Source organism: Prionailurus bengalensis, chromosome D1 (genome assembly GCF_016509475.1).
Source record: "Prionailurus bengalensis isolate Pbe53 chromosome D1, Fcat_Pben_1.1_paternal_pri, whole genome shotgun sequence".
Classification (NCBI taxonomy): domain Eukaryota; kingdom Metazoa; phylum Chordata; class Mammalia; order Carnivora; family Felidae; genus Prionailurus; species Prionailurus bengalensis.
Window position 1 is genome coordinate 27,471,250 of NC_057346.1, and position 18,971 is coordinate 27,490,220.

The following is an 18,971-nucleotide window of genomic DNA, read 5'->3' on the forward strand; positions in this document are numbered from 1 at the left end:
CTCTCTTACAAGTCTCCATATGTCCCTTTTGTCCTTTGTTGTGGATGAGCTGTTTAGCCAGTTGTCAGGTCTCTTTCAGAGAGAATTTTTCTAGAGATAGCTATAAATTTTGTGTGTCCATGGGAGGATGTGAGTTCAGTATTTTCCTATGCTGTCATCTTGAACTGACAGTTCAGTTTTTACCTGACTTTCAGTTTTTACTTCAAGTTTTTATTTTTTTATTGAAAATTGTTTTAAATGTTTATTTTATTTTTGAGAAAGAGAGAGAGAGAGAGCACGAGCAAACATGAGCAGGGAGGGGCAGAAAGAGAAGCAGACACAGGATTCGAAGCAGGCTCCAGGCTCTGAGCTGTCAGCACAGAGTCCGACACGGGGCTTGAACTCACAAACCACGAGATCATGACCTGATCTGAAGTTGACACTTAACTGACTGAGCCACCCAGGTGCCCCTATCTCAAGTTTTTAAAGTCAGGTAGACATAGCTTGTAGCACTGGTTCAATTATTTCTTCTCCTTCTCCTTTTCTTCCACCACTTCCTTTCCTCTTGTGTTCTCGATGAACATAAAACCAAAATATACTAGGTGCTTGGTTGTAAAATAAACAGATGATATATAGCAGTCTCTGTGACTGTTGGGTTATAATTCCACTGAGGGCCTGGATTGAAGTCATAAACCACAAGAAGTGAAGCGTGACCCACAAATAGCCTTCAAGATGGAATTATAGCTCCACAATTCAAAATGGACCTTTGAAAAAATAATTCTTAAACCTAGCTTTAATTTGGGGAAGATCCCTGGCTAATGTTATGACGTCTTCTGATCAGTTCATCGGTAAGCAAATAATTCTTTTATTTTAATCTGTGACATTTACTAATGGCAGGGTGAGCACTGAACCTGTTCTGTAGGAGATTACTACTGTAACCAAGCAGCAGTGTCCCAAACAGAACCAAAGGGAAATTGGAGTCCAACAGCAAGAAAATTCACCAGAGATGGACAAAAAATAAGCATGGGGTGAGGAGATACATTATCTTGGGACTGATAGGGAGAATTCCTGACTCCTGACAATGGGGGAACAATAGTCTCTTGCCTTTGCTTTTCACAGTTTTTGTGCCCCTCTTTTCACTTGTGATATCGTGTAGTGGCTAAGTTTGAGTTTTGTGGGAAGTAATAGATTGACATAAATTCCATCACTGTCTGTATCCGACCACTTCTCTAAATGTGTTTGCTATTTTCTCTACCCATTCTGCTTGATGTCATAAGTCATGAAAGTTGATCTCATACAACCCAAGTGTTATTAGAGGCTTTTTCATGATGGTTTCTTGTGTGATGGAAACTAATATTCACACATTACAGAAAAAATAAACTAAATCCAACAATTCTGAAGGATGTGGATGTTTAAATGGTAGCTTCTGGTGATCATAAATTAAACCATCAAAATTCCCTAAGGATCCACTGTAGCCTTGGTATTAAATGGAACAACATATGTGCAAAGGCTGGCAAGTAGTAGCAGTTTAATATATGGCCATTCATTGACACAACTTGTACCATAAAAGTTAAAAAATTCCTTATATATGCTCTTGTATATAGTTATATGCTTTCTTCAACATGGCTATTATTTATAAGAAAAATCTATAGCTATGATAAAAGGAAAATCAGCAGAAAAGAACAATTTAAGGTAAACTACTAAGCTAAAATAGGCAAAGGATCAGATAATTTTTTATCAGACTTATTGAGGTATAATTTTCATATTAATTTGGTCTTTCTTTTGTAATTTCTTAAGTAAAAAATTAGATGATTGATTTGAGATGTTTCTTTTTCAAATACAAGCATTTAAAATTATAAATTTCACTCTAAGTTCTGCTTTGGCTGCATTCCTTTCATTTTGATAGGTTACCTTTTTTTTTTGGCCTATATATTTATATGTTTTTGTTTTGATTCAAATTATTCTAATTTTCTTTGTGATTAAGTTTAGATTCATGTGTTATTTATTTTCTAAGTGTTGGGGATTTTTTTGAGAAGTTGTTCTGGTATTGATTTCTATTTTAATTCTTTTATGATTAGAAAATATACTTTGTATGATTTAAATTCTCTTAAATTTACTGAGACCCAGAACATAGTCTCCTTATGAGTGCTGTGTGCATTTGAAAAGAATTTCTATTCTGCTGTTGCTGAATGAAGTATTCTATTAGTGAGGTCAAGATGGTTGGTAGTTTTGTTCAAGTTTTCTATATTCTTATTTATTTTCTGTCTATTTGTACATCAATTATTGAGAAAAAATTTTTTAAAATTCTGACTATTGCTGTGGATTGATCTGTACTTCTATTTTCTAGTTGTCTGTTTTTTGTTTCATTTATTTTGAAGTTGTTAGATATTTGTATATATATATATATATTTAGGATTATTATGCACTTGTGATAAATTGACACCTTTATCATTATGTAATGTCCTTCTTTATTATAGATAATATTACCCTAGATAATATTCCTTGTTCCAAAGTACACTATTTCTGATATTAATTATAGCCACTACAAATTTCTTTTGATTACTTTTTGTATGATATTTTTTCCCATCTTCTTAGTTTTAATATTTCTATATCTTTATACATAAAGAGAGTTTCTTGTAGGCAGAATATAGGTATGTGTTTCATTTTAAATTCCAATCTGACAAACTCTGATTTTTAATTAGTGTGAAAAGTTTTAATATTTCTTGTAGTGCTGCTGTTAATGGATCACTATAGCTTTTTGTTTCTGAGAAACTTCCTCTATTTTTAATTTGTTCTTTACTTTACCTTCACTTTTGAAAGATAATTTTCTTGGGAATACAATTCTATGATAATAGCTTTCCTAGTTTCGATTGTTTAAGATGTAGCTCTATTTTCTTTTGTTTTGAACATTTTACCATAAGACATCTGCTGTCATGCTTGCCTTTATTACTCTGTACGTAACATAACTTTTACCTCTTGCTGCCTTAAAATTTTTCTTTCTAGTTTTGGGTTTTAGCAATTTCATTATGATATGCTTTCACATTATTTTTAAATTTTATTTATTTATTTACTCTCTGTATATCTATATACCTATTCTCTCTATATAACACAAATATGTAGAGAGCAAAGCTAAAACTCCTACTTTATTCCTTTTTGTCTAATTATTAGCTCTTCCCCAGAATCTCATCACTAGTGTAACCATTTAAATCATTTTCCATATCTCCTTCAAAAACTTTATGAATTCACAGATACAGTATCATAGCTTAGATTACAGGCTCTAGAAACTGGTCTGCTTGAGACAGAGTTATGACTCCAGTACTTATTCAATTTGTTTTGTCTGACCTTGAACCTCTTGTAAGTGGACTTAAAAAATAAGCATCCCTAGGTATTTGTCCTCTTTCCCATAATGTCATATTTTTTAAGGTTCATTGATGTTATTGCTTGTATCAACAGTTTATTCCTGTGTATTGTATTCAATTTTACTTACCATTCTATAATACTACAGTTTGTCAATCCATCTCCAGTTGATGGATATATGGGTTATATCCAGTTGGGCTATCATGATAAAAGCTGCTAGGAATATTTTTGTACAAATTTTTGGTAGACAGATATTTTTGTTTTTCTTGGGCAAATATTTAGGAGTAAACTTGCTGGATTACAGGGAATGTTTAAGTCAATAAAAAATTTGCCAACTTTGGAAACTGCTTGTACCACTTGCTGTCAGCAAAGTATGAGAGTTCCAGTTCATCCATAGCCTCAGAAGCTGGTATGAGTCAGTGTTTTAAATTTTAGCCATACTAATGGATGTGTAGTAATATATTTTGTGTTTCTTATGTTTATTTTCCTGATGACTAATTCTGTTATTTTTTTCTTATGCTTATTGGCCGCTTATATATCTTTGTGTGTGTGTGTGTGTGTGTGTGTGTGTGTGAAGTACCTGCTCAGGTTCTCTCCTCATTGTTCTGTTATCTATTGTTGTATAACAAAAATAACCCTGAAACTTCGTGGCTTGAACAACAGGTTTTAATTTTGTTTATCACCTTCAATTTGACCAGAATCAGTTTGAACATCTGAATTTCTGCTCCACATGGCATCAGTCGTGACAGCTTGATTGGAGCTGAAATATTCACTTCAAGATAGGTCAACTACATGCCTGGCAAGGTGGAATTATTAGCTGAGGCTATCAGTTTGGGGCACTGGTTCCTCTTCATATGAATTTGTCCCTATGGCTGCTTGGATTTCTTCAAAGCATGAGTGACTGTGTTCTAAAAGCAAGTGTCCAAAAGAAGAGAAGTGAAAGAGAAGTAAGGTTTTTTTTTTTTAATTTTTTTAATGTTTATTTATTTTTGAGAGAGAGACAGAGTGCAAGCAGGGGAGGGAGGGGCAGAAAGAGAGGGAGACACAGAATCTGAAGCAGGCTCCAGGCTCTGAGCTGTCAGCACAGAGCCTGACATGGTGCTCGAACCACAAACTGTGAGATCATGACCTGAGCCGAAGTTGGATGCTTAACCAACTGAGACACCCAGATGCCCCAAGAGAAATAAGGTTTTAACCTGGAAACTGGGTTACCATCTCTTCCATTTTATGCTATTGGTGAAGGCAGCACAGAGCTCACCCAGATTCAAAGGGAAAGGAGAGAGACCCTCCCTTTTGATGGGATGGGATCATATTTAATCTGCATAGTCCACCCCCTAGCCAGAAATTATATGCATTCATCTCATGTTAAAAATATAGTCATTCCTCCTCAAGTCCTGTAAGTTTCATTTCTTGTTATCTCCCATGTTTCCAGAAAATGAAGCTCATAAGTGAAAGTTAAATGTGTATCTCATCTAATGAGTTTCCCTTACATCCAAGATAGTATCAGGCCCATTTCTGCCTGCTTCAATTGTTCTCCAGGGCCTACAAACAACTGGTTTTTATAAATTGTTATAGTTTATAATTGCCTTTGGCAAGGAGATTAGTCTAATACAAGCTGCTCCACCATTGCTGGAGCATGAATACTCTCCCTTACACCTGTATGTTATATAAAATATATTCTTAAAATATATAAAATGGGGAAAAAGAAAGGTAACCCTAAATAGTGGTATATAAAATGGAAGCACCAAATGGAAACGAAAACAAGTATTTATGTGGGAAATTATATATGGCCAAGAATAATTTATTATTTGTGTTTGGATAGCTCCATGACTTAAGGAGATTATTATATATGTTCAGGCTCAGATATTTATTTGAAAGATAAAAAGTTACATCAGATGGTATAAAGAATCCTTTATATCTTTGAGGTCTACAATTCTAATAACTTATAAGCTAATGTACTGTTTGATTTCTGTTTGGTAAATGTAAACAAAACTTAAGGATTTACAATTTATATGGTCAATGTGAAGCCAGAATGTATAAAAAATCAAACATTAAAATTATATTTCCAGATGGTGCTTACAGCACCTCAATGTAGGTTAGGAAATAGTATAAGACTATAAACATAGTTCATCTTCTCAGGGCATCAGTTTTACCTGTGCAATTTGGGTAAAATCATACTTGTTTTCTTAAAAAACTGATAAAGTATGGCATACAATGCAAATATCACATGAATATTTTTAATTAGAAGTAAAAATTCAAAAAAAATTCTCCTTGGAGAGAAGCATTACAGCAACTATCTCAGATGCTGTGAGATGAAGACTTTCCTCTGATACTCTGGCAGAAAAGTCTGGGAAGTTCAGCAAGCTCACTGGGCATGGGGCAAGAAGTTTGAAATCCTGCTCTTTATTTAAGATCTGCCATCACTATTGGATCTATGCCATAAATGTGCTGTATTTACCCAGACATCTGCTCTATTTATTTGGCTTTAGTCACAGAATGAGCAGTTTTTACACTGTATGAGGTGCTACATTTAAAACTCTTCATGTGCTCCTCAGTATATTTTTTGTTGATAGAGTTTGGATGAAATACATGTTTCTCTGACCCTCCACTGAGGTAAAACATAGTCGACAGCCTGCCCTTCCTTTCCAGCTGCAAGCAGAACTGAGATTACCAAATCATTCCTCCCAGTTGACTTTTGAGGAGTACACTAGGAATAGATTTTTTTGTTGTGACTTAGGGGTTCCAAATGTTTTCCCTTCCACCATGGGCCATCATAATGCCTAAAGCACCCCCTCTGAGGTAAGACAGTAGTGATCTTGATGGGCCAATGGAAGATGAAGGGGAAATCCCTTCAGCTATTTATCATTTGTAAACACCTTAATTCAAACTCGTTGGCCATGATTTTAAAACTTGTCCTTAAATTCCTTAACACTCTTACCATCAAACAGTGGAATCTATATCTCCTTTCCTTAAATATAGGGCAGGCTTAGTGACTCAGGCCGAACTGACACTATGTGACTTTTCAAACAAGGGTAGGGAAGGCAACACAGCTTCTGCCCAGAGCTCATTCTCTCTCTGTCCCCCTCCTACCACCTCTCCCACCCCCTATGCATATTTTGAATCCTGAACCAATGTGTAAGAAATTCAGCTACTCTGAAGCTACCATGCTGGAAAGACCATGTGGAGAGGAAACATGGACATAAAGATACTCGGGTCTCTAGCTCTTCCAGCCTTTGGCTGTCTGAAACTTTCCAGTCCAGGCGTTAGGCATGTGAATGAGGATCTTTCAGAGGATTCCAACCTTTAAACTGCCCCAGCTGCTGCCAAGTGAGACAGAGATGAGCTGTCCCTGCTGAGCCCTAAAATTGCAGATTCATGAGCAAAATAAATGTTGTTGTTTTAAGCCACTAAGTTTTTAGTTTTTTTTTGTTGTTGTTGTTGTTTTTTGGTAGTAACAGATCAATGAATTCCTTCCTATTGCCTAGCAACACTCTGAGGAAATGGGACATAATTAAAGATTTAATTGTAGACAAAAGGAGTATGGCAGAGAGAGTCCAGAATTACAATGCACTAAAAGAGGGAAAGAGATTCGGAAAAGTGGAGGTTGAATTACTTTTGCAGACATTACTTGCAATAAGTATGTGTGTTCCTAGAAACTTGGAAGTATTAAATTGGAAGAGATCTTAGGGATCATAGAGCAATGGTTTTTTAAAAAGTGAAGCTCAAAGAGTTAATGAATTTGGGCAGATCTCCAGAGACAGACTAGAGCCTAAACTTTCAAACTTCCACTGACCACAGTATCTCCTTTCTCAAGACATGTATAAGAAACCTCACCAACTTAGCAAAAACACAAGGACAAAATTAAATAAAAATGCAATAGCGGCAGCAGTAGCGAAAACAAAAATTCCCCATAACCTAATCCTTGCTAAGCCTCTACCTGCCTGCCATTTCCTTGTGGAGTAAGTGCCCCTACACCCTGGGTTTTCATATTCAAGGGGCTCGGAAACCACTGGAGAATTTGCAGTTCCAGTTCTTCAGGCAGGAAAAAGAATGAGTCTCTGACATACTAATGTTATTTTACCACAAACATCAGTACATTTGTGAAGTGCTTACTATGTGCTAGCATCTGTGTTGATTATTTTATGTACATCATTATTGAGGCATAGTTTATGTATAGTAAAAAGCAACCATATTAAAGGGATAGTTCAATGAGTATTTACAAATATATAGACCTGTATAACTACTACCATAGTTGAGATATAGAACATTTTCATCCTCTTCACCCCTCAAATTTCCTTTATGTTCTTTTGCAGATAATCCTCCTCTCCTCATGCCCAGGTACCCTTGATATCCTTTCAGTTACTATAGATTTTTTTTTATTATTCTAGAATTTTGTATAATTAGAATGTCACAGTATATAGTCTTTTTTGCACAGTTTAGTGTTTTTCAGATTCCTCCACATAACTGTGTAAAATAGTTTGTGACTTTTTATTGTTAAGTAGTATTCTATTGTATAGATATATCACAATTTATTTATCTATTCTCTGATTGATTATTTTTTTGGGTTGTTATCAGTTTGGGATTATTATGAATATACCTACAGGTATATAGGAATATAAACATTCCTATAGAAATCTTCATGTGGGCATATGCTTTTACTTCTCTTAGGCAAATACCTAAGAGTAGGTTATACGATAAGTATATGTTTAACCAGAAGAAACTGCCAAACCATTTCCCAAAGTGGTCATATTATTTTAAATTCCTACTAGATATGTGTGAGAATTCCAGTTGCTTCACAGATTTGTACTCTAGCAGATACGTGGTAGTATCTCACTGTGGCATTAATTTATATTTTCTTAGTGATTAATAATTTTTTCATGTCGCTACTTTTGTGGAGTTTGTTTTCAAATTATGTGAAATTTATTAAAGTATACATAAGGTTTTAATAAATAGAATATTTTATAATACTGAAGAAATCACATGTCAAAATGTGCAACTAAAATTTGGCATACAATAATCATTTATTTTCATGATTTTTTTGAGACAAAGGAAGTAGTTAAACAACAAATGGTTAACACCCCTGAGTTCCAGACATCCCAACACTACTGTATATTTTATGTGAATCTAAAGATGTAAGGAAAAGTCTCAGAAAAAGACAAAAGAAATGTAAGTCATGATACTCTCATAATCATCTTTAAGAGATCTTTTTCATCATTAGAGTAAAGTCATGAAAAAGCAAATTTTTTTTGGCAGAAAATATTTAAAATTTGTCAAGGAGAAGTAAACAGGGTGAACATAAAAAAAACCCACTGTTGATACATGTTGAAACAATTGATTTAAATGTTTTATTCAGAGGCAGGACTCCACGATAGCAAAATGAGGAGTTCAATAAGTCTTTTTCCCCCCAAAACAAGTATAAAATGGGAAAACAAAAAATTGATCAAAAACAACTGTTTTTAGGGCTCTGCAAATCAACCAGAGACAAACAAGAAATTTAGAAGTATTTATTCATGAAAGCTTCTAGAAATTTGGGCGACAAAAGTGGGAGTCTACAGAGAAACTACAGCTTTCGTTCCTGGAACTGTTCCTCCCACATACCCACTCCAAAAACTTGGTCAGTACGGTAGCCTTACCAGGGCATGGCATCCTATGAAAAACCAATAGCTTTACTATTAAAAGGGGCTGACTTGATTTGGACTGGAGGGCCAAAACCCACTGTTGGCAGCCTCATCAGTAAAAGTAGCACATGTGATAGGAAATAAATGGTGAATTCCCATAGCTTTGTTAAATTGAATTTAGAGTCCCAGTTATAGTAGGTGATAGACTAGCTGAAAACTTAACAAGGAGATGCTGGAAATGAGAGAATCACAGAAAGGCTAGATAAGTTCTCCATACCTCTGTGGCTTAATGGGAAAGTATGCTTATGTTTATAGGACACCCAGGAAGATCCAGAGTAAAGTAATAGCCCAGAGAGACTTGAAACTGCCTGAACTTTGAATACTGACTTCAACGTACACACAGATCTATCAGCAGTGGGTGAACCATTGACTTGTTACTAAGCCACGCAGACACAGGACAATCCATAGGAAGATAGGCAGAGAAATCCATAGGAAGATAGGCAGAAAAATAACATAAGAATTAAAAAAAAAAACTGAGCAGAGACATCAGTAGTTGCACATCTCAGGAAGATAGATTCTACAGATTAAGTCCAAGTAAATTACTAAAAACAACAGCTACCTTATTGGAAAAAAAAATCCAGAGGTGTTGCAATATATGGTCTAAAGTGTCAGTTTTCAGGGGTGCCTGGGTGGCTTAGTCGGTTGAGCATCTGACTTCGACTCAGGTCATGATCTCATGTTTTGTGGGTGGAGTCCCATGTTGGGTTCTGTGCTGACAACTCCGACCCTGGAGCCTGCTTCATTCAGATTCTGTGTCTCCCTCCCTCTCTTTCTCTCTGCTGCTCCCCCACTCACATTCTGTCTTTCTCTCTTTCAAACATAAATAAACATTAGAAATAAAAATAAAATGTCAGTTTTCAAAAAAAAATCATGAGATATTCAAAGAAACAGGAAAATGTGACCGATACTGAAGGGAAAAAAGATCTATAGAAGTTGAGTCTGAGCAGACACAGTGGTTATATTTAGCACATGAAGACTTCAAAGTGGTGCTTACAATGTATTTAAAAAGTTAAATGAAAGTATAATGACCATTGCCCTCAAATAGGAATTCTCAATATAGAAACAGAAAAATAAAAAAGGAATCAATGAAAATTCTAGAATTTAAAAGCACAATAGCTGAAATAAAGAGTTAACCAAATGAGTAGATTTGAGATGGCAGAAGAAAGAATCAGTGAACTCGAAGATGGATCAATAGGAAGTATCCAAAATAAACAATAGAGAGGGAAAAAAAACATTGAAGAAATATGAACAGAACCTCAGAGACCTATGAGGCAAGATTAAACACACTAACATGTAATGAGAATCCCAGAAGGAGAAGAGAGGCAGGAAAAAATATGTGAAGAAATAATGACTGAAGATTTCATAAATCTGATGCAAAACATAAATCTACACATCCATAAACCTCAAGAAACTCTAAGTAAGATAACATAAAAATCTCTGTCTACACATACAGTAAAATTACTGAACACTAAAGACAAATAGAAAATCTTGAAAGTAGCAAGAGAAAAACAACTCATCCCAAATTGGGGAACAACAATGCAATTAATGGCTCAATTCTTAATCTGAAACAATAGAGACCAGAAGGCAGAGTGAGGAAAGAAACATATCATGAATTCTGTCTCTAGTAACTCTCCTTTAAAAGTTAAGGTGAGGGGCCCCTGGGTGGCTCAATCAGTTAAGCGTCTGACTTCAGCTCAGGTCATGATCTCACAGTTTGTGGCTTTGAGTTCCACATCTGGCTCTGTGCTGACAGTTCAGAGCCTGGAGCCTGCTTTGGATTCTGTGTGTCTCTCTCTCTCTGCCCCTTTTTTGCTCACTCTCTGTCTCTCAAAAATGAATAAATGTTAGAAAAATAAATTAAATGAAAGCTAAGGTGAAATAAAGATTCATGTAGTATTCTTTTATATAAGCTTTGTAAGAAATTAAGTCTGACCCAGTTCACACTCTTATGTATTTTTCTTCCTCTTAAAGAGTGTGTGTATGCATGTATACATGTATAAGACTATGGATCTCCTTTTTTCACATGTAAAGTTTTATCTAGAAACCCCTTTACACATTCTGTTGAGGTAAAAAAAAAGATAATGTTCAAAGATTCTGTGATGGATTTAGAGGGGTGTGTGTGTGTGTGTTTAAAGCATTTGATAAAATTGAAAAAATTAAAATTTTTACAGAGATTTTTGTTCACTAATATATATATGTTTTTGCTCACTAATATCACCCTACAAGAAAAAGAACATTTCCCAGATAAACAAAGACTGGGAGAATTTATTCTTAGCAAACCAGCCTTATAAAATAGGAAATGAAAGAAAATAATACAATAAGGCAAGTCATAGGAAGAAATGAAGAACACTGGAAAAAGTAACTATGTGGGTAACTATAAAAGAATGTATAGATATATATTTTCTATTTCTTCTCTCAATTAAAAAAATCATCAGATTGTATAAAGTAATAATTATAACACTGTATTACTGAGTTTATAACATTAATATAACATATATGACAATAATAGTACAAAGGAAAGGGGAAAAAATGGAGCTATATAGGAACAAAGGTGCTATATCTTGCTGAAATTTAGTATTAACATGAGTTAAATTGATAAATGAAGATATATATTTTAACCTCTAGAGGAAACACTAAGAAAATAACCATAAAACTCCCAAGTCAACAAAGGAATTAAAATGACATACCAAAAAGAATTTGCCTAAAGCACAGTAGTAAAAGAACAGAGGAACAAAAAGACATGAGCCATATTGAAAACAAACAGCAAAATGACAGGCACAATCAAATCATATCAATAATCACATTAAATAATTCATTAGATAGACTAAATACTTAAATGAAAACATTGAGAGTATCAGACTGGATACAAAGAATCATTCCACTATGTGTTGACTACAAGAGACTCACTTCAAATTTAAATATACAACCAGATTGAGAATAAAAGAATAGGAAAGACATATCATATAAACAGTAATCCAAAGAGAGCTGGACTGGCTCTATTTATTTAGTATCAAACAAAATAGACTTTTAGGAAATCCATATTAGTAGAGATAAACAGGGACACTTTATAATGATAAAAGGGTCACTACACCAGGAAGATATAATGATTTTAAATATGTATGAACCTAACAATGGGACCTAAAATTCAAAAAAACAAAAAACTGAGAAAATTGAAAGGAGATGTGGACTACTTAATAATTATAGTTCAAAATGTCAAGCCTCTTGATATTGATAGAACAAGTTTATGGAAAATTAATAAAGACATAGAAGATTTGAAAAACACTATTAACCAACATGATATAACTGACATTTATAGAATAATTTATCCATCAGCAGCAAATACATTCTTTCAAGTGCATGTGGAACATTCTCTAGAATAGACCATATGATAGACTTTAAAATAAATTTCCATAATTGTAAAAGGATTGAAGTTACTCAAAGTATGTTCTCCAACCACAATAAAATTTAATTAGAAAGCAACAACAGAAATTTGAGAAATCCCCCAAAATCTGAAAATTAAACAACACATTTCTAAGTAACCCAGATCAAAGAAAAAATCACAAGGGAAATTAAAAAAATGTTTTGAACTGAATGAAAGTGAAAAGACAACATAAAAAATTTGTAGGATGCAGCTAAATAAGTGCTTAAAGGGATAGTTACAGCTTTAAACATGTATATTGAAAGTTGTATTCACTGTTTAGAAAAGCCATTGTGATAAATTAGAAACAAATTATAACAAATTAGAACAGCTTCTAGACTTTGTTGGTTCAGTGTTGGTACCTTTTTGTCTAGCGTTTTTAAACTTTTAAATACATCTAAATGCATTTTATAATTTTGCATGTATATAAATGCATATAATATATTGTAAAATGCTTTATCAAGAAAAGGTCTTGTAGATAATCTCCACCATATGTTGAGTTTCTGTCTGCTTGTGGGGAACTGACTGGGTAAGCATTTTATATACATTGTCTCATTTCATATTCACAACAATCCTATGAAATATTATTAAAGAAAATAAAGCTCAGAAAGTTTTTAAGTTGCCTACATAAACATTAACATGTCAAATACACAGCAGAGCAGAATTCAAACCCAGGCCTTTTGAAAGGCAAAGCCAGGGCTCTTGGGACACCTGGGTGGCTCAGTAGGTTAAACATCCAACTCTAGATTTCCGCTCAGGTCATGATCTCATGGTTTGTGATATTGAGCCCTGCATTGGGCTCTGTGCTGACAGCACAGAAGCTGTTTGGGATTCTTCCTCCCCCACAGCCCTCTTTCTCTCTCTCACTCAAAATAAATAAACATTAAAAAAGAAGAAGAAGAAAGACAAAACCAGTGCTTTTAATTTCTGTCCTGCCTCCCTTCCTGAATCTCAGTGATTTTGTCTTTATTCTTAGTGCTCTACATTTTACATGTTCTTTAGCCATGAAGACTAAGATTAGAAATCACTATTTGTCATCTTAGGAAATCTCTGATATGCATTGGAAAATTGATGTGAATTCTCGCCAGTTCAATTCCTTAACATTCATGGCTTTGGTTTACTTTGGTTACTGTAAAATAGATTATGTGCCTGCCCTCCAAAGCATGTACTAAGTCATATATCTCTTTCTTTACTCCTGCTTAAATATTTATGTATCTTTTCTAGGTCTCTAAATCAGTATGTCTGACTGATATGAATTCCTGGTAGTCAGGCATTATCTAAAATAAAGGTTTACATCTTAGTTTGGAGAACAGTGGACATATTCTGACATGATTAGGAAGCATGAATGCAAATAGTAGTAAAAAGCAATATGATCAGGCACAAAATTTGTGGGGTCAGAAAACATCCTGATAATGTTAGTTAGGACAATACAATAAAATAAAAGCCTCTTTCAGATTTATACAATGCTTGGAAGTCACGTATTCATATATGTGATAACTTCCAAAGGCTTGTGTGTGTATATATATACGGCTGGTGTATGTGTGTGTATATACATATATGTATATGTATATGTATATATATGTATACACACACACACACATATATATATACACATATATATAAAGAACATAGATAAAAGCCATCATTTGGTAAGAATGACTATATGTCAAGTAACTGAAACCATGAACCATGGATTGATTAAAAAATAGAGACTATAGCAAAACTAGTTTCATATTTTTTTCCTAGGCTCTTCTTTTTTTTTTTTTTTAATTTTTTTTCTTCAACGTTTATTTATTTTTGGGACAGAGAGAGATAGAGCATGAACGGGGGAGGGGCAGAGAGAGAGGGAGACACAGAATCAGAAACAGGCTCTAGGCTCTGAGCCATCAGCCCAGAGCCTGACGCGGGGCTTGAACTCCCGGACCGTGAGATCGTGACCTGGCTGAAGTCGGACGCTTAACCGACTGTGCCACCCAGGCGCCCCATCCCTAGGCTCTTCTTACTCAGCTAGAAAAGTGGAATTTGAAAGGATTTTAGATATCTTCTCTCTAGTTCTCTTATGTTGCAGATAAAATGGTAGCCCCCAAAAAGGTAAGGCCCTCAAAGGCAGAAATAGAATGTTTTGTTCATCCTTGAATTTCCTGCACCTAACAACATAGCTGGCTCCTAAGAGTGCCTCAGGAAGCACATGAGGGACATTTGCCAAATGGCACACCATTCAGGCCTAGAATGAAAACCCGTTTCAGATTACTCAGGCTGGTCCTTGTTTGAGCTTCATGTGAATAGATGTATATATCTATCGAAGAAATATAATTCTTTCTAGGATCCAACAAGGTCTTTGGATAGCATGGCTATACTGTTTTTTTTTTTTTTCTTCCATTTAGGTCTTCATCTGGGCTTTTAAATTTCTGAGGACAAGGCATGAGCAAAGTCACACCACATGCCAGGTTCCTTATTGTGACTCAGAGTGAATCCTTTCTCTTTCTCTTGTGGCAGAGGATCTGAAACAAAGATCACTGAATAGCTCTTCTCTCCAGTCCCCTGGGTCCCTGGTTTCCCCTTTACATTTCTTTTTAAAATATCCACTTTTCTAAGGGTACCTGTTCCTGAAACAGATACCTAGGAGAAGGTAGTAGAACAGGGGGATATCCATCCCCAATTGCTATCTCTTCATTCTCTTAATTGCTCCCTATTCTTTCTTCTCACTTTCCCAACTGGCTATCCTTGGCTACACCCAAGAGTGACCACTTTGCATTTCTATAGCTTATCTCTACCCAGTCTCTTCATTTCCTTTCCTTTCTCACCTTTGGGTATGGTATCTTTCTCTACTTTCCTGATTGTCTTTCTTTGACACAACTGACCTTCAGTATCTCCCAGGTTGTTCAGGGCTGAACCAAAATGCAAGGAGAGATGCATGGTTGTCTGAATGAGATACCAGATAGCATGGGGTGCAAAGAAAGAATGAGGAAGTGGGCAAAGGAAGGAGCTCTTTCCTCTCAGATGATTAACTTATTCCCAGTTTAAGAGCCTGGACAGCTTGCCCCAGTACCATATCTCCCTGTGACTAAAGTATGGGGGGCTGACTGCAAGCATAATGTGTTGTCTGTGCCCACTTAGATATCCTTGGCTGGTTTTATTTGGGTCACTCAGGGGAGAAGAAAGGCTCTTACTTGCAGAGAGCACCAGAGTAGGTGGGCTTTAGGAAACAGAACTGAACTCTGAACAATATTAATCAAAGAGGGTGTGAAATACCAGTGTTGTTGATGTGAATGACACAAAGTCATTGTGGGGCTGGGATAGTATTGGCTTCATGCATCAAATGGATGGGGAGTCAAGGATGGCAATAAGTGAACAAACAGTAATGTCAAGGGGTCAAAGGCAGGGCAGAATTAAGATTTGAGTCCTCGGGTCAGAATAAGTCTCATGAAGTGAAATTGTGGGCTGCAATGCTTCCTTTACCTGGCATTTGGTGTCTCTAACAGGGATGGAGTGTGTGGCTCAAGGAACTGAATGTGTTTTGCCTCTCTCTAATCTCCTATACATGAATCCATCCTGTCCAGGTATTGGTGAAAGGCAGTCTGAGAGCCTGGCTAGGGTTTAGCTTATAAGGTGACCTTGCATCTCTGTTGGCAAGATGTCTCCTTCTCTAGCTTCAGCCAAACAGACTGAGCCTGAGCGATTGGAGGAAGTAGGAATGACTTGTCAATGTAATATTTTTGTTCAAAGTTTCTAACTACTTTCATTTAAAGTCCTTTGTCTCATTCTCTATGTTCAATCAATCATATCTTTTTATAATCCATCTTTTGGAAAACTTCCAGGGTCTCAAATCAGTATTAGTGGAGACAGGATATTTATTTCCTTCAAGCATGTATTGAGCACCTATTGCATGTATGCCAGGCAAAGATTAAGCCTTCTTGGGATGGGGAAACAATAATGGGAGACTGGATTCCTCTCTGCCATTACATGCTCAAACACCTTGCAGCTGGAATTTCTATCTCATTTATCTTGTTTCCCTCACAGGCACTCAGTGACTGGTAGGCACCCAATAAACTTGCTAAATTGAGTTGTTTGCTCTTGAAAGCTGAGGATCCTAACACTTTCTATTCATGCCCCATGATTGGTCTGTTTTCTGCATAGTCTGAAAACAACTGCAATTAGTTGTTAATAGTAGTGATGGAACAATATTTGTACCTAAATGAAAGTAAGCATGACAGAAGAGGGGAAGAATGGAAAGGGCAAGACAGAAGAAATTGATTCAAAAGAACAAGGGCAAGAGAGAGGGGTTTGGGAGATAAAGAGAAGGGGTAGTTACAAGTGACAGAGCAGGGAGCAGCAGACTTCAGTTGAGGAAATGAGGCATGTCAGCCACATAAAACATAAGCTGGAGCTGTGTTCCAACAGGACAAAAGGTCATTGCTGTGCTGTACATTAACAACTCTTAATGCCACCAAATGCGAATTGTCTGTATGTGTATTTGCAATGTTGGCAAGCTCTGCAATATCTCAGCTAGGTGTCAGCAAGGGCATAAGATGGGACACAGAGACAAATACAGTTTTTTTCTCACACACAAAAAAATGTCACCAAAAATATTCTCAGCATGTAATGATTAGCACCAGGCCATTTGGCCATCCAGAATGATCTGAATACAGAGGTCTGACTATGTATCATTTAGCAGTACAAATATTTAGGTTCTGTGGGGATGAAGTAATTCTATTTTCTCCTACCTACCTTATTGCATACCTCCCACCTCTCATTCAGGCCTGCAACATCAAATGTTGCTTGTCCTCCTTGAGCCTAACTGATGCAGAGTTGGGATAAGAACAGGATGAGTCAAACGAAGCTACCTTCTAAATAGATTTTGGGAGAAATTCCTGCCCTCCTCCAACTGGCTCTTGCAAACAGGAAAGATCAGGTTGCTCAACTGAAGGCTTTTGTGGCCTTGGCCATTAAGGGATGACCAAAACACAAATTATGTGGTAGGAGAAGTGGGGACTTAAATCCTGTCTCTCTCAGTGATGGATGGAGCAGATATGAAATCCCACTTCCTTAGTCCTGAGTTTCCTCACCTACAAAGTGGAGTTAATAAATTCCACCTATTTCAATGACAAGATACTATAAAAGGAAAAGCAGCATCAAAACTGCTGACGGATGCATCTCCCTGGCAGCCTGGAAGTTCACAGGAGGGTCTGGGGCCTGGGCAAGCCTTGCAGCCAGTTCTTTCCTTTGTTTATACCAGCCAAGTGGCAACTAACACTGCCTCTGTGCCTTGGGACCACCTGGCTTTGTGGAAAGAAATCTCACTGAAGAGTTCTGACAACTTTCTAATCTTACTTCTCTCTAGATCCTTCTTCTCCAGGGCAACTACACACACAATGCCATTTTGCAATTTATTTTCATTTTGCAGAGGAGAGCCTCCCCTCCTCTTCCTGGCTTGGTTTCTATGGCCTGGCCATATTACTCTTGGATGGCCCTGGGCTGTTTTGGCTTCAGAGCTGGCATGGACTTGTTATGCCAGCTGGAGAAGGACAACACACCTGTGGGTGTGCTAGGCTGGGTCTGGGAGGTGGCTGGGCAAGGGTCCTAATTACTTGAGGGTGACACACAGTTTGCCAGCATGACTTCATGCATTTACTTTCACTAGGCTCTGTGAGTTCCATGGAGAAGCTCAGGGTGTTTATGCAGCTGCCCCAGCCCCATTGGGAATGGCCTCTCTTACCTGTGAATCACCCTTTCCGGCCTCCAGGTGGACATCTGTGCTCAAGTTCAGGCCACTTGCAGATATCCGGCTTATAGAATATTCATGTTGCTGTCTTTTCTTCTCACTTAATGTTTGGAAAAGGTATTGTTTTAAACAAGAAAACTTAAAAACAGATGGGTTGTGGTTTCCAGCCTTCACATTTCCAAGAATATGATAGAAACCAGGAGTCAACCCATCTGACTCTTTGGGACCTGATTCTGCATTTCTTGTATTGGCAAAGTCCTCACTGAAGATGAAAGTACCACAGCTGCCAACTGGGAAGGAGCCACAGCTCCCTGCCAGAAGCGTGCCTGCCTCCCATTGCCATTGTCATTTCAGCAGGAAGACTTGGGACAGAGGCTGACTAAACCTCATGTGCTGTCTCCTGTGTGGAAGATGCTGAACCACTGTCTGGAATATGCCCTTGGAGTTGTTCCAGGGCTGGTAACAGGAGGGGCTGAGTCACCAGTGGTCTCTCCCTGGGAGCCACACTCCTTTTTAAAACTGGGGGTTCAGCAGTCTTGGGCTTAGGGTCATGCTTTTCTCTGTGCCCCGCAGCCCTTCTAAGGACTGAATCTGCATCCTAGACACCATAACCCCTCTTGGAAGAAAAATAAGAATTGTTCCCAGTGGGCTGCTCAGCTAAACGTGACATAAAGTAACATGAGGACAGATCCCGGCAGACCAAACACTGCTTCCTCATCACACCCAAACAAGAGGTCTGAATAGAAAGGAAATCTTGTGACCTCAAGAAGTAGTATTTGGAGAAAATATAATGAATATTAGTCATGGGCATTTCCAT